Here is a 25,370-nt window from a genome sequence, read left to right on the forward strand (position 1 = left end):
TTTAAAGCACTATGTATGCAGAGAGCAACAACTATGAATTACATAGGAAGGCAAGGCAGAGTAGGCAGGAAAGTAGAAAGCCAAATAGTGAACTCCAAACGTTGAGTCATTTATTAAAATACATTTCAAATTACCATTTCCTTTTCATTTTCACTGCCTCAGCACTAATCTGACAATTATAGCATGCTTCCTTTTTTTGCTAATTGTATCTGAATTCCCTGGTTCCAAATTCTCAGCTCACTTCTCATACCTATTTCTTTACACCACCTACCTGCTAAAACACCTTCAGTAGATACTAATTTTCTGAACCATATATTTCCCATTCCTCATTATGAGGGGACTTGAAACATTCTGAGTTGGAAGATTTCTTCAGAGCTAGAAGGATGGGCAGGAAAGTTTCTTACTGAAGACAATGATGGAAGGGCAGATGCAAGTGGGCAGAAAACAAAACTGGAGTAACTTGAAAGTTAACAAATATTACTTCTATTTTTATGGCTAGATTTTGTCTGTTTGTTTGTTTTTAATTGTTATTTACCCAATGCAATTTTTTTTCTATTGTACAGCATGGTGACCCAGTTACACATGCATGTATGCATTTTTCTCTCAAATTAACATGCTCCATCATAAGAGATTTGACAGAGTTCTCAGTACTACAGAGCAGGATCTCATTGCTAATCCATTCCAAAGGCAATAGTTTGCATTGATTAACTCAAAGCTCCCAATCCATAATACTCCCTCCCCCTCCCCGTTGGCAACCACAGTCTATTCTCCAAGTCCATGATTCTCTTTCCTGTGGAAAGGCTCATTTTGTAGTATATTAGATTCCAGATACAAGTTATATCATATGGTGTTTTTCTTTCTCTCTGACTAACGTCACTGAGGATGAGAGACACTCGTTCCATGCATGTTGCTGCAAATGGCATTATGTCATTCTTTTTTATGGCTGAGTAGTATTCCATTGTGTATATATACCACACCTGCCTCGTCCAATCATCTGTCGATGGACATTTGGGTTGTTTCCATGCCTTGTCTATTGTGACTAGTGCTGCAATGAACGTGCGGGTGCATGTGTCTTTTTTAAGGAAAGTTTTGTCCTGATATATGCCCAAGAGTGGGATTGCTGGATCATATGCTAGTTCTGTGTATAGATTTCTAAGGTACCTCCATAGTGTTCTCCATAGTGGTTGTACCAGCTTACATTCCCACCAACAGTGCAGGAGGGTTCCCTTTTACCCTCACCCCTTCCAGCACTTGTTATTTGTGGACATATTAATGATGCTTTACAGTCTAAGATGCAAATAGTTTGAAATAAAAATGATGAGAAAAGATGCATTTTTCAAACTGTAACTGTGAGGAAGTTGGAGTAGCTATATTATTATGAGACAACATTTTTAACCAAAAAATTTAATTTAAAGAAATAAGCACATTTTATAATAATCAAAATGTCACTCCATTCAGATGACATAAAAGTGGTAAACATACTCCTGTTACTGATTGATGGAATTATAAAATAGAAATGGACAATTCAGTAATAATAGATATGTCAATGCACTGCATTCAATAATGAATAGAAAAACTAGACAGAAAATAAACAAGAATCTAGGAAATTTGAGAAGCACTACAAACCAATTACACATAAGAAAAATCTATAGAATATTGCACATAGGAACAACATAGTGAACATTATCCTTAAGTGCACAGAATATTTTCTAGAATACACATATGATAGACAATAAAGCAAGCTTCTATAAATTGAAAAGTATAACAATTGTAAAACAAATTATCTCTTTCAAGAATGGAATAAAATAGAAACAACCTAAGAAAATTTTGGAAATGCACAAATATGTAGAAATAACACACCTCTAAATATATAACATATTGAAGAAGTTATGGCATAAAAGAATGAGACAGAAGGTAAGTAAAGAAATAAAAACTTGAACATTCTAGAATAATTGGACCTAACAGACATAAACAGATCATTCTACATGTCAAGAGCAGAATACATATTTTTCTCAAAAAGTACATGGAACGATCTCTAGTACGAATCATATATTATGTCACCAAAAAACTTAATACAATGGAATATATTAGAATCATATAAAGTTCCTTTTCTGATCAAAATGGAATTAAACTAGAATCAAAATCAAACAGAAAAGTTGAAATTTTACATATAAGTGGAAATTCACTTTTAAATAGTGAATGGTCAAAGAAGAAACCCCAAGGTAAAATAAAAAATATCTTAGATGATAAAAATAAAAATAAGACACACCAAAACTTAGGGAATGTACTGAAAGCAGTGTTGAGAGCTGCAGTTAAAGCTGTAAACACATTTAAAAAGAAGTAAAAATTCAAATCAACAACTTTCATTTTACATATTAAGGAAGTAGAAAATATAAGAATGGATTAAATCCAAAGATAGCAGAAGAAAGGAAATGATATAAATGAAACAAGTAAGTAAACTAAAGAAAAATATATGATAGAGAAAATCAATAAAACAAGTATTGATTCTTGGAAAAAGAACAACTAAATTGTCAAACATTTATCTAAACTTATTAAGAAATACAAATACCTAAAATCAGGAGTAAAAAGGGGGAGAGAGTTCCCACTGAGGCATAGTATGTTACAAAACCAACTAGTCTCCATGAGGATGCAAGATCGACCCCTGGCCTTGCTCAGTGGGTTAAGAATCTGGCAATGCCATGAGCTGTGGTGTAGGTTGCAGATTCTGCTCAGATCTCATGTTTCTGTGGCATAGGCCAGCAGCTGCAGCTCTAATTTGACACCTAGCCTGGGAACTTCCATATGCTGCAGGTGTAGCACTTAAAAAAAAAGCTAAAAAAAAAGATGTAAAAGTAGGGACATTACTACATTTCTGATTTTACAGAAAAAAAAGTAATAAGGGAGTACAATGAATAATTGTATGCTGACATATTGGATAATTTAGATAGGAAAATTCCAAGGAAAATCAGCCTTTGAGACTGAATCTTGAATAAATAGTAATGCTGAAAAATTATACAACCATTTAGGAAATTAAAATCAGTAATAAAAAACCTCCCCAAAAGAAAAGTCCTGGATTACATGGGTTCACTGCTAAATTCTACCAAAACTTTAAAGAAGAATTTACGCTAACCATTTAAATTTTTCTTTTTTTTTTTTTTGTCTTTTCTAGGACCGCATCCACAGCATATGGAGGTTCCCAGGCTAGGGGTCTAATCGGAGCTATAGCCACCGGCCTACACCACAGCCACAGCAACATGGGATCGGAACCACGTCTGTGACCTACCACCACAGCTCACAGCAATGCCAGATCCTTAACCTACTGAGCAAGGCTAGGGATAGAACCCGCAACCTCACAGTTCCTAGTAGGATTTGTTTCTGCTGCACCACGACAGGAACTCCACTAACCATTTTTAAATTCTTCCAAAAAATTGAAAAGGAAGAGACACTTTTGAATTCATATTATGAGGTCAGCATTTCTATTATATAAAGCTGGACAAAGACACTACAAGGAAAGAAAACTATATACTAATATCTCTGATTAATGTTGACATAAAAATCCTGAACAAAATACTAGTAAAACAAATTCCGGAGCAAACGCACCATGACCAAGTGTTATTTATTCTTGGAATGCAAGGATAATTCAACATATGTTAATCAATCAATGTAACACAAGACATTAACCAAAAGAGAGAAAAAAAACCCCTATACAATTCAATTGATGCCAAACAAGCACTTGACAAGATTCAACCCACTGCTATGATATAAACCAAAAAAAAAGGAGTAGGAGAAATTTCCTCAAAATAATAAAGTCTATACATATAAACAAAGCACAGCTAACATCACAGACATGTGGAAAGTTTGAAAGCTTTTTTCTAAGATCAGGACCAAGACATGGATGGATACCTTTCACCTTTTTTTTTGTATTTTTGCCTTTTCTTGAGCTGCTCCCATGGCATATGGAGATTCCCAGGCTAGGGGTCTAATCAGCTGTAGCCACTGGCCTTCACCAGAGCCACAGCAATGCTGGATCTGAGCCACGTTTGCAACCCACACCACAGCTCACCCCAAGGCCAGATCCTTAACCCACTGAGCAAGGCCAGGGATTGAACCTGTGACTTCATTGTTCCTAGTCGGATTTGTTAACCACTGCACCACGATGGGAACTCCCTGCTTTCGCCACTTCTATTCAGCATAGTATTAGAAGCCCTACCCAGTGTAATTAATCTAGAAAAATAAATAAAAGGCATCCAAGTAGGAAACAAAGAAATAAAATTATCTCTCTGCAGATGACATGATCTTATATGTAGAAAATCCAAAAGATTACACACACACACACACACACACACACACACACACACACCCACACACAAATCTGTTCTAAAACAGTTAGAGCTAATAAATAATTTAAGGATAGTTGCAAGATACAAAATCAATACACAAAAATCAGTTGTGTTTTAAGACACTAACAACTATCAATCCAAAAAGGAAATTAAGAAAGCAATTCTATTTATAATAACATCAAGATGAATAAAGTACTTTGGAATGAACTTAACTAAGAAGGCAATAGATTTATACATGGAAATTATGCTGCAAGAAATTAAAGAGGACATAAATAAGTAGATACCATGTTTAAGTATTAGAAGATGTAATTTTATTAAAATGTTAACACCATCCAGATAAATCTTCAGATTTAATGCAATATCTACCAAAATTGCAAAGTTTTCTGTAGAAATAGAAAAATCTATTATAAGAATAATAAAAATCCCAAAGGAGTATAGAGAGACAAAGACCTTGAAAAAAATAAAAAGGAACAAAGTTGAATGTCTTATAATTTCTAATTTCAAAGCTTACTACAAAACTATAGTAATCAAACCAGTGAGACACTGGTATAAATACAGACATAGAAATCAATGAAATAGAAGTGAGATCCAAGAAATAAACCTTCTCATTTATGATCAACTGATTTTCTATAAGGTTACCAGGACCATTCAAGAGGGACAGCATGGTGTCTTCAAAAAATGGTGCTGGAAAATCAAACATCAACTTGCAAAAGAATGAACATGAAACCTTACATTACACAGTGTGCTAAAAATAAGTAAAAATTGATTGAAGATATAAGATATATAATGATAAAACTTTTAGAGTAAGACATAAAACAAATGTTTAATGACCATTGGATTTGGAAATTATTTTTTGGATATAACAACAAAAGGACAGAATACAAACAAAAAAAAAGAAAAGAAAAGAAAAATAAATTGGACTTTAAACTAAAAACTTTTTGTGTATCGTAAAACACTATTAACAGATTAAAAATGTAGCCTGCATAATTGAAGAAATTTTTAAATATTTGTGTGTATATATGTGTATATATTCCAGAATATATAAAAATCTCCTATAACTCACCAACAAAATGCAACCTAGTTAAAAATGAGCAAATGACTTGAATAGATATATCTTCAAAGATATACACATGAACAATAAACAAATAAAAAAGATACTCAGCAATATTAATCATTATGGAAATAGAAATCAAAACCGCAATGAGAGATAATTTTATATTGATTAGGATGACCAATTAACCAAAAACAAAAACATAACTAATATTTGTAAAGATATGCAGAATTTGGAAACCCTGTGAATTGCTGGTGGGAATTCAAAATCATGAAGCCATTGTGAATAATAGTATGACATTTCCTCAAATAATTTAAAACAAAATTGCTATATGATCAGCAATTCTACCTCTGGATATATATATATATATATATATATATAATAATTAAAAACAGGGACTATAACAGATATCTGTTCACCAATGTTCATAGTATCCTTATTCACAGTATCCAAGTGTGAAAACAACCCAGACGTTCATCACTGAATTTTGAACAATAAAATGTGGTATATACATACAACAGAATATTATATAGCTTTAAAAATGAGAAAAATTCTGATACATGCTACAATATGAATGAAAGAACATCGTGATAAGTGAAATAAGCAAAACACAAAAGAACAAACATTATATCACTACAGTCATATGATATAGATACAATAGTCAAATTTACAGAGATGGATATTAAAATGGTGGTTGTTAGGGGCTAGCTAGGCTGGGTCGAGGGGTTAATAGAGAATTATCATTTAGTGTGTAAGGAGTTCCAGTTTGTCACGATGAAAATGTTCTGGAGATATGACTCTGATGGTCATTGATAGTTGCATAACAATGTGAATGTATGTGATTCCACTACAGCATACACTAAAAAAATGCATAAAATGCTAAATTGTTTATAATGCATTTCTACCTCATCAGAACAAAGGAGAAATTGCCATGAAAATTTGAAAATACACTTAGATGATTTATAATGTAAATACAGCATACTAAAAGATATGGAATATAGCTAAGGCAGTGCTTAGAAGAAAATGCATAGTTGTTAAAACCTACATTAAAAAATACTAAATATCCCAAATAAGCAACCTTAAGACACTGGGCAAAAGAAGAGCTAACCAAACCTGAAGTAATCAAAAGGAAGGTAATGACAGAGCTGAAATGAAAAAGAGAAGAGAAAAAATATGGAGGAAATCAATGAGGTTCATACTTTGTTCTCTCCAAAGATCAACAAAATTGACAAATCTTTAGACAAACCAAGAAAAAAGAAAAAAAATTCAAATTAAAAAAATTGGGAATTAAATAGAGGACATTACTACCATTCTTAGAGAAATAAAAAGTAATCTCAAGGGATTATTGTGAAAAATTGTCTGCCAACAAATTAGAAATCCTAGATGCAATAGACAAATTCCAACAAGGCACAAACCAATGAAGATAGAGAATCTGAATAGATCTATAACAAGTAAATAGATTGAGTAATGAAATATTTTCCCACAAAGAAAAGTCCAGGTTAGTTAATTCTATCAAAATCTGAAGAAGAATAAAAATCAATTTTGGTAGTTCCCACTTTGGTGCAACAGGATCAGTGATGTCTCTGCAGCCCCAGGACCACAGGTTCAATCCTGGGCCCTGCAGAGTTGGGTTAAAGGATCCAGCATTGCCACAGCTGCAGTGTAGGTTGCAACTGTGGTTCAGATCTGATCCCTGGCCTGGGAACTACATATGCCATGGGATAGTCAAAAATGAAAAAAAAAATCAATTTTGATAAAACCTTCAAAAAAATAAAAAAGGAGGGAACATATCACAATTTATTTTTTCTTTTTCTTTTCTTTTCTTTTTTTAAATGGTTGCCTCTGTGGCATATGGAAGTTTCCAGGGAGCCAGGGATTGAATCTAAGACAATAGAGCTGCAGCAACATCATATCTTTTAACTCACTGTGCTGGGACGGGGATCAAATCTGAACCTCTGCAGTAACCCAAGATGATGCAGTCAGATTCTAAACCCACTGTGCCACAGTAGTAACTCCTCACAATTCATTTTATAAAATCAGAGTCACCCTTATATCTAGACCAAAGAAATCACAAGAAAAATATATAAGGAAATCACCCTTATGAATATAGATACAGAAATCCTCAATAAAACACTATTAAACTATACCCATTAGTATATAAAAAATATTATATACCATGACCAAGTGATATTTATCTCCCAAACCCTTGGTTTGGTTTAACATATAAAAATTATTTTTTAACATACTGTCAATATAATAATGGATAAAATCTTCTCAATAGAGGGAAAAACATTTGAAAAACCCAACAGCCAAAACTATTGCACCAGCTTTTGAGAAAAAAAAAAAAATTATTGCAATGTAGATAGGCAAAGAGACTGAAAACAGGGCTCAAATCTGTCTCCACAATCTGGGGTTCTGTTAAACTTTTATGAATTATGGGAGGAGGGTTTGTATGATGAAGTGGGGCAAAATTCAGTTGGAACTTGGTCATTATGGTAAGGCTTAGTGAAGGGGGCTTCAGCATTGGATCTTCCGACAAAAGACTCTTTTCTTCTGAAAGTGCTCCAGTATTCAGGTTCTCATCATATCTCCATATTTTGGTTACAAGAGAGAAAGAAACTTTGGTTCTGGGTGTTTAAGGTCAAAATTTTCTCTTTTACACATGCTTCACCTGTATGACTTGCAGTTTCGTTCTGTTGTCTGAAAAACAACTCAGTATCTTGTTAGTAACAGTACAGGGCCAATTTTAAGCTCATTGTGCAATTACACTACTAATCAGCATTTATTACAATGTTCTTTTGGTTTTGACAGAACTTTATTCCTGTGGTTTTCTTATTTTCTCTTTGGTTGTTTCTTCTGAATCTCTCTTTGAACTATCACATCCTCCTCTTGGCCATTCTTAAGGTTTGGAATTGCTCAGAGCTTGATCATGGGCCCTTTATATTTATGACGTATTTATGTATTCATTTATATTTATTCATTTTAATGAGATATAATTGACATACAGTATTAGTTTGGGGTGTATAACATAACAATTTGATTATATCTATATGCATATATAGTAAAATGGTTATCTTTTTTTAATTTTGTTTTGTTTTGTTTTGTTTGTTTTACTTTTTATGGCTGCACTGGCAGCATATGGAAGTACCCAGGCTAGGGGTCAAATCAGAGTCACGGATTCTAGCCTGCACCACAGCCATAGCAATACTAGATCTGAGCCGCATTTGCAACCTATGCTAGGTTGCAGTAATGTCGGATCCTTAACCCACTGAGCAAGGCCAGGTATTGAACCTGCATCCTCAAGGATACTAGTCAGATTCTTAACCTACCAAGCCACAATGGGAACTTTGTGAAATGATCTTCTTAACATCCATCACCACATATAATTACAAATGTTTATTCTTGTAATGAGAACTTTTAAGACCTACTTAAAAGCAACTTTCGAATATTCAATATAGTATTGTTAACTATAGTTAATATTTAAAAAAATTTTTGGCCATGCCCACAGAATGTGGACATTCCTGGGCCAGGGGCTGAAAGCATGCCACAGCAGCAACCTGAGCCACTGCAGTGACAATGCTGGATCCTTAACCAATGCACCACAAGAGAACTCCAGTTTATATATATATATATATATATTATCTTTTTGCCTTTTCTGGGGCCGCTCCCATGGCATATGGAGGTTCCCAGGCTAGGGGTCGAATCGGAGCTGTAGCTGCCGGCCTACGCCAGAGCCACAGCAACGCGGGATCCAAGCCGCGTCTGCAACCTACACCACAGCTCATGGCAATGCTGGAACCTTAACCTGCTGAGCAAGGCCAGGGATCAAACCCACAACCTCATGGTTCCTAGTTGGATTTGTTAACCACTGAGCCATGATGGGATCTACCAGTTAATATTTTAAATATTTTAATGACCAATTTTTCTATCACTGCATTTTTTTTTTGTAGTGTGATTGAGCTATTGATGTATGTTGATTATTTTTTTTCTTGAAGTAATAGATTTTTTTCTTATATATTTCTACAACTTTTAATTTTTGGAAACAAGTATTGCAAATATTTCCCATGTTTGTTCATTTGGTTTTCACTTTGGTCAAAGTGTTGTTCTGTATTCAGAAATACTGATATAGATACATTAATAATTGTTATTCTTCTCATTTCTTTAAATGAGAAAAATTACTTTATTTTCCAATATTTCTAGTTTTATCATTTTATTTTTCCTCTTTTTCATCCATTTAAGATTACTTTGGTGTGTAGTGCAATACAAGTGTATACTTGTAATTTTTCTTTGTCAACTTTTCTAATATGTATTTAAAATAAAATTTTCTTTCCCACAGATTATCTTTTCTTAACATGCATTAAGTTCATATTATCCTGTTATTCTCTTTTTTCTTTTATTTAATATATAAGTATTCCCTTAAATTATAGTAAATTCAAAATCTACTTTAATATTTTGAGTCAATTTTGACACACTTTGTTCAAATCTATTTCATATGCAGCACTTGACTCCAGTGGGTACCCTAGAAGTTGTCTCCATTCTGAACAGCCAGAAGTGGAAAAGAACAGGCTTGGAAGTACCTGCATATTCCATATACATTTCATTCACCAGAACTCTGTCACATGGCACCACCTTAAGAGGATACAGTGGTAAATATACCCTTGCTATCTGCGACGAAGGATAATTGAATTTGGTGTTCAGCTAGCCAAATATCTACCAAAAAGTATATGAGTCTGATTAAGGATTCTGCATTATCACTGCTGTGGTATAGGTTTGATCCCTGGCCAGGAAAGTTTCATGTGCTGTGGGTACAGCCAAAAAAAAAAAAACAAAAAACGAAAGAAATAAAGTGGAAAATGTGTCAGTTTTATGTCAGCTGATATATAAATGTGATAGGACATGTTATGTCATGTGTGTATCTTATGCATATGAACCTATATGCAAAACAATTAGTAGAAGAATCTCAAAATAATTTGAGTTCCATGAGAGAATGGACCTTGTTTCTTCTGTTTATGGAATAAGAACAATTCTTTGAAAACAGTAGATTCTCAGTAATTATTTTATTGAATAAACAGTTGAAATGCTTAAGTGAAGAAAGTGGTAAATCTAGTTGAACAAGATTCTTTGTGACATAAAGAGTTTTGTTAGACTGATTAGGTCATATTCATTCATTCATTCATTTATTTGGTTTTTATTAAAGGCTAACATGGAGAGAGAAGGTAAAAATTCACCAAAAAAAGACTTTTTTTAGACTTACATTGGGAATTCAGAAATACTTCGGTTCTCTCATTAAGTGATACTACTATTTATTGAGGGATAATTTGAAAGGAGTCAAAACCTATCCTATGAAGACAATTTGAAAAACTGGAAAATTAAGTCTGGCACTTTAAGGAGGATGGCAAATCTATGTTAAGTAGTCATGAGAGGCTAGAAAGTAGTATTCTGATGTGGCATCTGTTCATGGATACATAGCTCAAAAATTATGCTTTATATGTTCACCTATTTTGTGATATATTCCATAAAAACTTCTCAAGTATCTTCTATAGGGCAAGCATGTGGCTTGATGCTAAAGATTGATACAAAGTTAAGGCACGGCTTCTGTCAATAAGCTGCTAGGAAGATTAAAGATGATTTTTTGAATATCTTATATCACTAATATTAAGAAAAAAAATGCCTGGAATAAATAGGCTATAGAAAAATAACATTTACATATATGAATAAATCTTATAATTTAGAAGTAGAGAAGGATAAATATGCAAAATATTATACTATGTGATGTATGTGATGAGCACAGAAAAGTAGACATAAGATGGAATGACAGAAGAGGTGCCTCAAAATTAAGCCTGGCTAAAAGGAGTAGATAGGCAAAAGTTTCAGGGAACCATTATGAGGAAACACTTGAGCTGAGTTATAAAGGATGAGCATAAGCCATATAGATACAATAGTAGAAAAAGAGTTCCAGGCAGTAAAAATAAAATATTCAGAGGCACAGAGACATTGCAAGATGTAGAGTTCTACAACTACAAATGCAACAACATGGCTTGAAAATAGGTGGTCTGTTAATTAAGTAGGAGGAGTTAGAAAGGGTCAAGATTCTGCATTGAGTATTTATGCTAAGATACTATGAAATTATAATTTAAATAATTAAAAGTCATCAAATAACTTTGAGCAGAGGAGAGATATTACCAGTTTGGAATTTTTGCTTTGGCAACAATGTGGAGGATGGCCTTGATATGGAGAAAACTAGAAAAGGTCAGTCCCATTGGAAGATTATAAAATAACATAAGGGGGATTTCCCATCATGGCTCAGCAGTAGCAAACCTGACTAGTATCCATAAGGATGTGGGTTTGATCCCTGGCCTTGCTCCGTGGGTTAAGCATCCAGCATTGCCATGAGCTGTGGTGTTGGTCACAGACATGGCCCAGATCCCATGTTACTGTGGCTGTGGTGTAGCCCAACACTTACAGCTCTGATTCAACCCCCAGCCTGGGAACTTCCATATTCCATTGGTGCGGACCTAAAAAAATATATATATATATATATATATATATATATATATATATATATATATATATATATATATAAGGTCTCGAGTAAGATGTTGACAATGGAAATCAAGAGTAGACAGATTTAAGACACACATTTTGGGGACAAAATCAATTTGGATTGGTAATGAATTTTATGTTATAAGTTAAAAAATCAGGACCCTTAAAAGTTGATTTCAAGATTTTTGGATTGAGCAAATGGGTGACACTGTCATTCATCAATACAGGTAGATGATTCAGAAATAGAGATTTGAGTGGAAAGACAAAAACTTCCATTTTGAATATGCTCATTCTAAAGCCCCATGGATCATCAAAATGTAAAAAGCCAGTAGGAACTTAAATTCTTCCCCTTGAAATTCAGAAAATTGATAAGAGTCTGGAGATAAATCCATCTTTATCAGAGTGGAGTTACCTGAAATTTTATGCAGATAAAACAAACCCAGTTATGTGTACTGAGTGAGAAGAAAGCCAGCCAATACTATTATTTAAGGGTCAGATAAGAAAGTGGAGTTCTTAAAAGAAATTGAGAAAAACTAATCATATAAGTAGGAGAATAATCAGGCATGTCCAAAACCATACAATGCAAAAATTTGAGAAAGTAAACAATTACAAATGTGCAGAAATGTCAACATAGGGCTGAAAATCATATATTATTTTTAACAATTAGGGATTCTGTAAGGAGTAAATGTGTGTTGGAGAATTAGACACCAGCTCTTTAAAGAAAGTTTTTTGCCAAAGGAAGAAGATATAGAACAGTAGCTTAAGTAGACTTTAGAGTTAAGGGAAGATTCTTTTGATAGGAGTGAGTTTATTATTAGTTACTAAGAAAAACTAATCTGTGGAGACGATGAGATTGAAAATATAAGGAAATAGGTTAAATTTGAGGATATAAAACACTGGCTTAAAGATCAACTCTACAGAGAGTAAGAAGAAAATTCTTTGGCTAAATCTGAAGAAAAGCTAGTAAATTTAGATGCAGATAAAAATAATATTATAGATATGAAGAAAGGAAACTCAAGGGGTTTCATATGATAGCTCCATTTTCTCTATAAAGTCAAAATTGAGGCGTATCTTAATTATCTTAAAATAGTTGTCTTATGATATTGAGGAAAAGTAATATAATGGTCACTTTGGTAGATAGAGTGGGAATTGGCTACGTTTGGAGAAAATTATAGTGGTACCAACACATATAAGTATGGGTTGTTCCCCAGGACTTCTTGGCATTTTGGTTAAGAAGTGGAAAAGCCAGAGTCAATCACATTTCATGCAAATTAACACTGCAAATTGATTACAGGGAATAGGGTGATTCTGCAGGACATGCTTTGCATTTAGAATGTAACCATTCTTATCTACTAGCAGAAAAATAAGTAAAGACTTACTAAAGGAGGAAGCCATAATGAAAATTTTAACTATATGGTATATTCTTAAATATATATAATTTTACAAAAATATGTATATTTATTAAAAACTAGGTTAAATAAATGCTCCTCAGGAGAACTGGATTTTATTGCAAATAAATAAAAAATAAAAATCAGTGTATCAAATATATGTAATAAATTATTGCTTCTAAAATACTGAAAAAGGCTTTAAGAGGATTTATTTTTCAAAAATGCTTAATAATTTATGCTGAATAATAACAACGTACGTTTATATTTCTCTCCAGTTTACTAGTGCTTTCCCATACATTGTCTCATTTAATTCATGTAACAATGTGTAGAATCTGAATGAGGAGAACCTAAATTAGTGTCATTTGCTTATTTTTGTTTTGCTTTTATGTATATTAGTGTCCTTTATATTTGGCAATCATCTTTCAGTTTTTAAAATATATGTAATTTGTTTCCTTTAAGTTTTAATTAGTCTTTCTAAAATAGTGTGGTTTGAATCCATTGTTTTAATTTTTCTCATTACATGAATAATTTAAATCAGAATCTGATATTAGTTTTTTTCCTACTTTAAAAACATATTTACAAATAACCCCCACTGTTTCTAATATCTATAAGAAACTTTTCCTACAAATATTTAGTATGTTTATCTTATATGTATGTGTTATATTTGAGAGGTTCCAATTTTGCAGTTTAATAGCTGCATGGTCCTAAATGAGTTTGTTAATCTCTCTCTGCCTCCATTTTCTCAGGTGTAAAAGCTGAAATTGTAATAACATTTTCAACACAAATTTGCTGTGTGATTAAATGAGTAAATAATTATAAAAACTCTAGAATAGTGAAAGTATATATAATAAATGGTTAATCAGATGACTACAACTTTTATCATTGTTGTTAGATTGCTTGTGCTGGCTGAGTTGCCTAAAGGAATGGATGAACAATTTATTCCTTATTTGTAGTTGTAGGACAAAAACAATGAAAATCTAGTACCTGGAAAAGATTTTTATTCACTAGATGTTTACACATTTAAATACTGAAAGATCTTTCACACTTATGAAATATTAATATACGCATACATTTTTAAAGATTTTAAATTTAATTTAAACTTTTAAATATTAATAAATATTATTATATTTATTGCAGACTTTCATATAAACAAACAGAATCTTGAGTATCCTTGTTTTTCAGTATTTTATATGGAACTCTTGATTCTATTATTTTCTTTTTTGTATTTTTAGGGCCACACCTGCATCATATTGAGGTTCCCAGGCTAGGGTTGAATGAGAACTGCAGCTGGCAGCCTACTCCGTAGCCACAGAAACACGGGATCTGAGCCACATCTGTGACTTGTACCATAGCTCATGGCTATGCCAGATCCTTAACCCACTGAGCAAGGCCAGGGATCAAACCTGCATCCTCATGGATACTAGTCAGGTTCATTAACCACTGAGCCACAATGGGAACTCCTGATTCTATTTTTGATTGCAGAAACTATATTCTCTCAACATCCTGACTTGTGGTGAAATGGAAGGAAAGATGAATGAATGGATTAAGAAGACAATATATGGAGAAATAGAAGTAGTGCCAATGCTAGCTTTCTCAGTAAAATAGATAAAATATATTTTCATAAAATATAAATATCTAAAGTGTAGTAAAAAATTGACTTCGTGCAAGAATTAAATACATGTACAGTTCAATCTGCATTTAATACATATATATTTAATGATTTGAACATGGTATTCACAAATTTTTTGGTCATAATCTGGGTAGTTCCTAATTATGACAGTCATATTTAATTTTAATGGAAGAACATTTTTAAATGAAAGACATTTGGAACTACCTATTACTCAATCCTAGTTTTATCTTTCTTTGGATCATAATTCATAATTTTAAAAGAAGAAAAGAATAGCTTAACATAAGGATAGCATTTCTTCAGAGTCCATAAATAGTTAATATTAGCACTTAAGAATGTAAAAGTATAAAGTTGTTTATTGGCTATGCCAAAGATAAAGGAATCTCAATTATTACTAAGCCACAGTTGGAAATTTATTACATTTATGTAAAGTAATATAAATAATTTTATTTTATGAAGATTCTAGAGTGACATAAAGATCTTAATCTTTATCTCAGAGGATTATACAAAGATTATATTGCTAATAAAATTATAATTTTTCAAAATTATCACAATAGGTTATTCATTCTCTTTAGTGAAAAAGATTGGAGGAGGAAAAAAATCACCTCTTTTTCATTATAAATCACAACTGAAGTGAATTGGCTTTTCCCAGAGCACTAGGTACTGTGTTTTTTTTTTAAGCAGTATATAAATGGATTTCACTTATTAAATGAAAATAATGCTGAGGATTATAGAACATAATATTAACCAACACTTACTATTAGAGTGCAATTTTCTATCTCTCACTAAAACAGCAGGGAATTTCTAAAGTTTCATTGCTAACAAGCAGGTCACTGCATCCAATAAACTGGTATACAGATGCTAATATTTCCAAGACCTCATCAACTGGGGACACTGCAAAATGACAAAATACAGAGGCGTAAGCTAAAATGAAAGAAATCAGAGTAGTCAAACTACTACTCTCTAGCATTATACATTTTTCCAAATAAATTTAAACTCCTGTCCATATGTTTCCTTTACTTTGAGAGTTAAACTTGATGAAAAATATCATAACAATAACAAGAAAAGCCTGAAAACTGTTAGATATACTCTAGGCACAGCTAAACTTATTCTTCTTACCTCTCTATTGCAAATCTACCTTCCACTAGCCTTCATTTGGGGCATTCCCAGAATATCCAAAAATACACAAAAAAATGTTAAATTAATGAATAAAGTACTATAGCATCTTCTCAATCTAGGAAAGACTTCATGATATATGTGTCTCTATAATAACATATTTTCTACTTGAAAGCTAGTGTAAAATTGTTGTTTTAAATTAATTGAGTGGTTCAATTTTAATTTAATGATAGTTTAATTTTCATGGTTGACTAATAAGATAGAGCATCTTTTCATAGATTTATCTTTAAATTAAACATTGTCTTCTGTGGACTATCTGTGCATTGAAAAGAAAATTTACTGTATTTCTATTTGTGTGTGTGTGTGTGTGTAGATTCCAGAGGCTAATATGTTTTGTCAATAAATATTGCAAATGTATTCTCTGAATAGTGATATTTTTCTGATGGTTTTATTTAGTATTTTTTTTTCTGAATGTGTAAACTGCTTCCAGTTTTATTCTTTTAAGATATTGAGAAAGCCTTCATTATCTCAAGTCATAAGAATGTAATATTTTATTTTCTTCTAAAAGTTTTGCAGTTCCCATTGTGGCTCAGTGGTAATGAACCCAACTACTATCCATGAGGGGTTAAGTATCTAGCAAGTCACAAGTTGTGGTGTAAATCACAGACATGGATCAGATCCTGTATTGCTGTAGTTGTGGTATAGGCTGGCAGCTACATCTCTGATTCAACCCCTAGCCTTGGAACTTCCATATGCCATGGGAGTGGCCCTTAAAAAAATAAATAAAAAGGAAAGATTTGCAGTATTTTGTACTTCTTTTAGACATTTAGTTCATTTGTAGTTGATTTTTGTATTTTGGGTCTGAGTGGGAAGATTTTTATTTTCATGGGAAAACTGATTTATTCAAAGCTATTTCCTGAAAATCATCCTTTCTTCATTGATCTAAATGCTAAATCTTTCACTAATAATTTTCTATATATGCTAAAACTATTTTTGGACTTCTCCTTCAAATTTCATTGAGATCTACTTCCTAACTCTTGACACACATTTTCTTAACAATGATGACTTTATATAAATGTTTATAACTGTGAAAATAAGCAGTTCAACCACGTTTTTTTTCCTGAAAGTCTTGACTGTATTCTGTATTTTTTACTTGAATATATGTTTTAAACTGGAAACAACCCAAATGTCCATCGACAGAGGATTGGATTCAGAAGATGTGGTATATATACACAATGGAATACTACTCAGCCATAAAAAAGAATGACATAGTGCCATTTGCAGCAACATGGATAGAGCTAGACAATCTCATACTGAGTGAAATGAGCCAGAAAGACAAAGACAAATACCATATGATATCACTTATAACTGGAATCTAATATCCAGCACAAATGAACATCTCCTCAGAAAAGAAAATCATGGACTTGGAGAAGAGACTTGTGGCTGCCTGATGGGAGGGGGAGGGAGTGGGAGGGATCAGGAGCTTGGGCTTATCAGACACAACTTAGAATAGATTTCCAAGGAGATCCCGCTGAATAGCATTGAGAACTTTGTCTAGATACTCATGTTGCAACAGAAGAAAGGCTGGGGGAAAAATGTAATTGTAATGTATACATGTAAGGATAACCTGACCCCCTTGCTATACAGTGGGAAAATAAAAAAAAAAAAAAAGAAAAAAAAGAAAAATAAAATCAGTTTCTCCTTTAGAAATTAAATGATTTTTTGTTTAAATTTCATTTCTTTTTTTAAATTTATTTTTTCTTGTTATTTCCCCCAACACACTTTGTTTCCCCCACTGTACAGCATGGAGACCCAGTTACACATACACATACACATAATTTTTTCTCCCATTGTCGTGCTGCATTGTAAGTATCTAGACATATTTCTTAGTGCTACACAGCAGTATCTCATTGTAAATCCATTCCAAGAGCAATAATTTGCATCCATTAGCCCCAGGCTCCCAAATCCCTCCCACTCCCTCCCTCTCCCCATGGGCAACCACAAGTCTATTCTCCAAGTCCATGAATTTCTTTTCTGTGGAAAGGCTCATTTGTGCTGTATATTAGATACCAGATATGAGTGATATCATATGGTATTTGTCTTTCTTTTTCTGACTTATTTCACCCGGTGCGAGAGTCTCTAGTTCCATCCATGTTGCTGCAAAGGGCATTATGTCATTCTTTTTTATGGCTGAGTAGTATTCCATTGTGTATATATACCACATCTTCCTAACCCAGTCATCTGTTAATGGACATTTGGGTTGTTTACAGGTCTTGGCTATTGTGAATAGAGCTACAACGAACATGTGGGTGCATGTGTTTTTTCAAGGAAAGTTTTGTCCAGATATATGCACAATAGTGGGATTGTTGGATCATATGGTAGTTTGATGTGTAGTTTTCTAAGGTACCTCCATACTGTTCTCCATAGTGGCTGGACCAGCTTATGTTCCCACCAACAGTGCAGGAGGGCTCCCTTTTATCCTCACCCCTTCCAGCACTTGTTATTTGTGGACTTATTAATGATGGCCATTCTGACTGGTGTGAGGTGGTGTCTCATGGTAGTTTTGATTTGCATTTCTCTAAAAATCAGGGATGTTAAGCATTTTTTCATGTGCTTTTTGGCCATCCGTATATAATTCTTGGAGAAATGTCTATTCAGGTCTTTTGCCCATTTTTCTTTTAAAGATAATTTTACATTAATAAAATATCTTACAAAAATAAGATATATTTACAATATAGAATCATCAATCTATGAAACTGTGGTAGGCAGAATAACACCCTGACAAAGATGTCCACATTCTATTCCCTGGAACTTGTGAATATGTTAGGTTATATGATAAAGGGAAATTAAGTTTATATATTGAATTCAGATTTATAATCAACTGTCCTTAAAACCATGAGATTATTCATATTATTCTGATAGGCCCAGAAAACAATTAAAATATATACTATTTACAATAGCGATCAAAATAAATCTTCTATAGGAATTGACATAACATGTTAGGCATAGGCTTATCATATTTAGCATTTGTTATGTTGGGGTGTATTCCCTCTATACTGGCTTTCTTGAGAGTTTTTATAATATAAGGATGTTGAATTTTGTCAAAAGCTTTTTTTCTGCATCTATTGAGATAATCATCATATGATTTGTATTCTTTAATTAGTTAATGTGGTTGATCACATTGATTGAACTGTAGATGTTGAACCATCCTGGTATCCCTTGGATAAATACTACATAATCAAGTCATAAAATTCCTTTAATGTGTTGCTGAATTTGGTTTGTTAAATTGTTGAGTACTTTTACATCTATGTTCATCAATGATATTGGCCTGTAATTTTCTTTTTCTGATATCTTTGCTTTTGGTATAAGGGTGATGTTGGCCTTGTAGAATGAATTTGAAGCATCCCTTCCTCTGAAATTTTTTGGACCAGGTTGGAGACAAGTGTTAACCCTTTTCTAAATGTTTAGTAGAATTTACCTGTAAGGCTATCTAATTTAGGAATTTTGGTTTTTGGGAGTTGTTTTATTACAATTTTAATTTCATTACAGGTAATCATTTTGTTCTTATTTTCAATTTATTCCTGACCCAATCTTGGAGATTGTATATTTCTAGTAATTTGTCCATTTCTTCTGGGTTTTATATTTTATCGATATATGCTTGCTTGTAGTAGTCTCTTATGATCTTTGTATCTTTGTGGTGTTGGTTTTAACCTTTTTTTCATTTCTAATTTTATTAATTTGGGCCCTTTCACTTATTTTCTTGAAGAGTCTGTCTAAATGTTTATGAATTTTGTTTATCTTTTCAAACCACTAGCCCTTAGTTCTATTATTTCTGTTGTAGTATTAGTCTCTATTTCATTTATCTATGCTCTGATATCTGTGATTTATTTCCTTCTAATAACTTTGGGTTATTCATTCTTTTTTCTTGTTCTTTTAGGTTTAAGGTTAGGTTGTTGGGTTTTTTTGAGATTTTTCTTATCTGAAGTAGGCTTATATTGCTATAAACTTCCCTCTTAGAACTTCTCTTGTTGCATCCAATAGAGTTTCAATCACTGAGTTTTCATTTGATTTGTCTCCAGGTATCTTTTTATTTCTTCTTTGATTTCTTCAGTGATCCATTGTTTGTTTAGTAGCATGTCGTTTAGCATCAACATGGGTTTTTTTTTTTTTTTGTAGTTTTTTTTTTTCCCTTGTAGTTGGGTTCCAGTCTTATGACATTGTGGTTGAAACAGATGCTGATACAACTTTAATTTCTTTAACTTACTTAGGCTTGTTTTGCAGACTAGCATGTCATCTATCCTGGAGAATGTTCCATGTGCACTTGAAAAGAATGTGCATTCTGCTGCTGCTTTCAGGAGAAATATCATATATATATATACCTATGTATATAGGTATATGTGTGTGTGTGTGTGTGTGTGTGTGTGTGTGTGTGTGTGTATAAAATATCCATTAATTCCATCTTGTCTAGTTTGTCATTTAAAGCCAGTGTTCACTTACTGAGTTTCAGTCTGGATGAAATATTCATTTATGTACATAGGGTATTAAAATCCCCTACTATTACTGTATTTTTGTCAGTTTTCCCTTTATATATGTTATATTATTTGCTTTATGTATTTAGATTCTATCCAATAGATGCATATATATTTACACTTATTACATATTCTTCTTGGATTTATCCCTTGATCATTAAATAATGTCCTTCTTTGTCTCTTGTTACAGTATTTGTCTGACACAAGCATTGCTACCCTAGCTTTCTTTTTGTTTCCATTTACAGGGAATATATTTTTCCATTCACTCACTTTGAATCTGTGTGTCTTTAGATCTGAAGTAAATTTCTTACAAGCAGCATATATATGAGTCATTATTATATCTATTCTGTTACTTTATGTTTTTCATTGGAGCATTTAGTCCACTTACATTTAAAATAATTATTAGGAGTTCCCGTCATGGCGCAGTGGTTAACGAATCCGACTAGGAACCATGAGGTTGCGGGTTCGGTCCCTGCCCTTGCTCAGTGGGTTAACGATCCGGCATTGCCCTGAGCTGTGGTGTAGGTTGCAGACGTGGCTCGGATCCCGCATTGCTGTGGCTCTGGCGTAGGCTGGTGGCTGCAGCTCCGATTCGACCCCTAGCCTGGGAACCTCCATATGCCGCAAGAGTGGCCAAAGAAATGGCAAAAAGACAAAAAATAAATAAATACATAAATTAAAAAAATAAAATAATTATTGATATATATGTACTTTTAGCCAATTTATTATTTACTTTTTGATTGTTTCTGTAGCTCTTTTTCATTCCTTTCTTTTTCTTTTGTTCACTTCCCTTGTGATTCAATACTCTTTTTAGTGCTAACTTTGTATTTCTTTGTCTTGTGTATGTATCTATTATAGATTTTTGTCTTGTGGTTACCATAAGGTTTATCTATAGCAATATATAATCTTGCATAAGATGTTATATATATGATTATCTTAAGTTGTTGATCTCTTAAGTTCAAACTTGTTTCAACAACCCTGTATTTTTATTCCCACTCCACATTTACTGTTTTTGACTGCATAGCTTACATCTTTTTGTTTTGTGTGTGCTTTAACTTCTTTTTGTGAATGTAGATTATTTTAGTATTTTTGTCTCTTAACCTTCTACTAGTTGTGGAAGATTTGTTACTTTTACTGTATATTTGTCCTTACCAAAGATCTTTTTCCTTTTATAATTTTTGTGTGACTAGTTGTAGCCTATTCTTTTTTTACTAGTGCACTACCTTTGACATATTTTGTAAAGCTCGTTTGGTATTACTGAACTCTTATCTTTTGTTTGTCTGTAAAACTTTTTTTTTTTTGGTCTTTTCTAGGGCTACACCCACAGCATAAGGAGATTCCCAGGCTAGGGGTCTAATCAGAGCTGTAGCCGCCAGCCTATGCCATTGCAACAGTAATGCCAGATCAAAACCGTATCTGTGACCTACACCACAGCTCACAACAATGGCAGATCCTTAACCCACTGAGCGAGGCCAGGGATTGAACCTGCAACCTCATATTTCCTAGTCAGATTCATTAACCACTGAGCCATGATGGGAACTCCGTCTGTAAAACTTTTGATCTCTCCATAAAATCTGCAGAAAAGCCTTTCCAAGTAGATTATTCTTGGTTGTTGATATTTTTTCCTTTAATCAGTTTTAAATATATCTTGCCTCTCTTCTGGCCTGCAGAGTTTCTGGTAAAAAGTCAGTAGACAGCCTTATTGTAGTTCCCTTATATGTAACTTGTTGCTTTTCCCTTGATGCTTTTGAGATTATCTCTTTTTCTTTACTTTTTGCCATTTTAATTACTGTTTGTCTTGGTGCAGTCTTCTTTGGGTTGATCCTATTTGAGACTCTGTACTTTTCAGAACTGGATGTTTGTTTCCTTTCCAGGTTAGGGGGATTTTCAGCTATTATGTGTTCAGATATGTTCTCTGTCCCCATTCCTTTCTCTTATTCTTAAATCCCTATAATGCAAAAGTTACTATGATCAATGTTGTCCCAGAAATCTCTTAAACTGCACAATTTTTGTAATTATTTTTCCTTTTTTCTTTCAGCTTCATTTATTTGCACCATTCTGTTTTCCACCTCACTATTCCATTCCCCTATATCATCTAATCTGTTGATTTATTCTAGTCTATGTTAATTTAAATTATTGTATTCTTCAATTCTTTTTTATTTTTGTATTTTAACTCTTTGTTAAACTTTTCTGTATTCATCCATTCTTTTCCCATGTTCTTTGGGCAATTTTATGATCATTACCTTGAACTCTTTATCAGGTAGGTTTTCTATCTCCACTTCTTTTAGTTCTTCTGTGATTTTATCTTGTTTCTTCATTTGGAGTCTACTTCTCTATTATCTTGTCTAATTTTGTCTAATTTTCTACTTTTATTTGTATGTGTTTGGTAGATTGGTTATATTTCCCAACCTTGGAGTAGTAGCTTTTGTGGAAGGTTTCCTATACATCCCAGTAGTGCACTCACCTCTAGTCACGAGAGCTATATACTCTAGTGGTCTTCCCTATTTTGACTCCGTGGGTCCTTCTGTTATGGCAAGCTGACTAGGATCGTCTGTTGGTCATGGCTGGCCCCTAGATTATCTTTGTTGCCAGTACCTGTCTTGCATGGAGGATGCTGCCCATGGAGGACAAGGGCTGAGTAACAAACCTGCTGGCCGTGTGTCCCTGAAGGGGATTCCAGGGTTACTGCCAGTGCATTAGTAGTCATATCCAGGTTCTGGAGTGAGTACTTATGGGGTTGTGATTCTATATCTACTGTCATTCTGCTGGTAAGTAAGGCCAGTGCCTGACACAATGGACTTTGGAATCTGAAGTCTCACAAAACTTGTGTTAGACCAAGTTGGGGACTGGATCTTAGGGTAAGGAGATCCTCAGGAATTCCTGGCTAAGGGATTCAAAGTGTCTTGGAGCTCATGTAGACTTGTCGGTAAGCAGGCCCAAGGCCCAAGGGGGTTCCAGGGCCAGTGCTGGTTCACTGATACGTGGAGTCAGTTCCCATGATAGCTGACTGAGGGTTGCAATTGTCCTGGTGGTGGTGCTAACCCATCTTTGGGCAAGGTTAGGGCCCAAGTTGTCCCGAAGTTGGTTCTCACCCATTGGTGAATGAGACTGCATCCTGGGGTTATTGTCAGTACCCTAGTAGGTGCAGCCCATCTTGGGATATCTGGATGCAAAGCCTTGGGATTCTGGAGTTGGTATTTTGGTCCATATGACCCTGAGGCATGTGTCTATCCACAGATGGATGAGGATGTTCCAAGGTAGTGCTGACCCATTGATCGGCAAATCTAGGACTCAGTGTCCTTGGATGCTGGGCACCCTGGTTCTCTAGCTAGTTCTGGTGTAGTGGTATATGAGGCCATGTCCTAGACCTTCCAGTAGACAGCACTGATTCCCAGGCACTGTGTGGCTATGGGCTCAGGATGTCTTATAAGAGTAGGCCTGCTGATAGATAGGGGTACATATCCAAATGTGTAGTTGTTTGGCCTGAAATGTCCTAGTACTGATGCCAACAGGCCAGGTGGTAGGGCTAGGTCCTCATGCTAATGAACTAAAGGGAATATCTATCAGTGTTCATGTGTTAGAATAAGATCCCCAAAATGGCTGTTTCCAGTGTTGACATTCCCATGGCAAGTCTTTACTGCCTTCTGCCTTTCTGATAGAATCTTCAAGATCAGCAAGTGGTTCTGATCCAGGCTCCTTTCAAATTATTGCTTCTGCCCTGGGTCCTGTGTAATGTGAGATTTTGTGTGCAGCTTTCAAAATGGAGTCTCTATATTCTCATAGCTCTCTGGGTCTCCTGAAAGTAAGACCCACTGATTTTCAAAACCAAATATGCTGGGACTCATATTCCTGGTGCAGGTCCTCTGGGTTAGGGAAACCAATGTGTGGCTCAGGCAACTCACTCCTTTAAGAGAACCTCTGCTGTAGTAATTATCCTCCCATTTGTGGGTCATGAACCTGGGATTATGGGTCTTGATTCTACCACATCTTTGCTTTTTCTACCTATTTCATTTTGGTTTCTTATTTATATCTTTAGTTATGGGATATCTTTTCAGATTATCATATTTTTTCTCATCAGTAGTTTATCTGTAAATAATTATAATTTTGGTGTGCCGATGGGATTAAGTAGCTCAGTTTCTTCCTATTCTACCATCTTGGCCACTTCCTTAGTAGCCATATATTTTTACTTCATTTCAAATATGGAATTGTAGTCATAGAGCCACAGAGTTTAAATTGTGCTCAAATCTGTTAATAGTTCATTCATCTTGAGAATATTTTACATTTTTGACTAAAGCAGTTTGCATTTTTTTATTTCCCCTATACATTATTTTTTTTCTACTGTACAGCTTGATGACCCAGTTACACATACATGTATACATCCTTTTTTCTCACATTATCATGCTCCATCATAAGTGACTAGACATAGTTCCCAGTGCTACACAGCAGGATCTCATTGCTAACCCATTCCAAGAGCAATAGTCTGCATCTATTAACCCCAAGCTTCCAGTCTATCCCACTCCTTCCCCTCTCCCTCCCCCTTGGCAACCACAAGTATATTCTCCAAGTCCATGATTTTCTTTTCTGTGGAAAGTTTCATTTGTGCCATATATTACCATTTTTATCTTTAGAAGATTTTGCAATTGGTAGTAGTAGATTTATTTTTTAAATCTAACTTGAGAAAGTGAAGGGGGAATACAAGTGTATATACTAGCATTCAGTCAAATAAACTGCAGAAAAATGTCAGAAAATTGATGAAATATTATGAACATTTTCAAT

The sequence above is a fragment of the Phacochoerus africanus genome, chromosome X (genome assembly GCF_016906955.1).
Source record: "Phacochoerus africanus isolate WHEZ1 chromosome X, ROS_Pafr_v1, whole genome shotgun sequence".
NCBI lineage: Eukaryota > Metazoa > Chordata > Mammalia > Artiodactyla > Suidae > Phacochoerus > Phacochoerus africanus.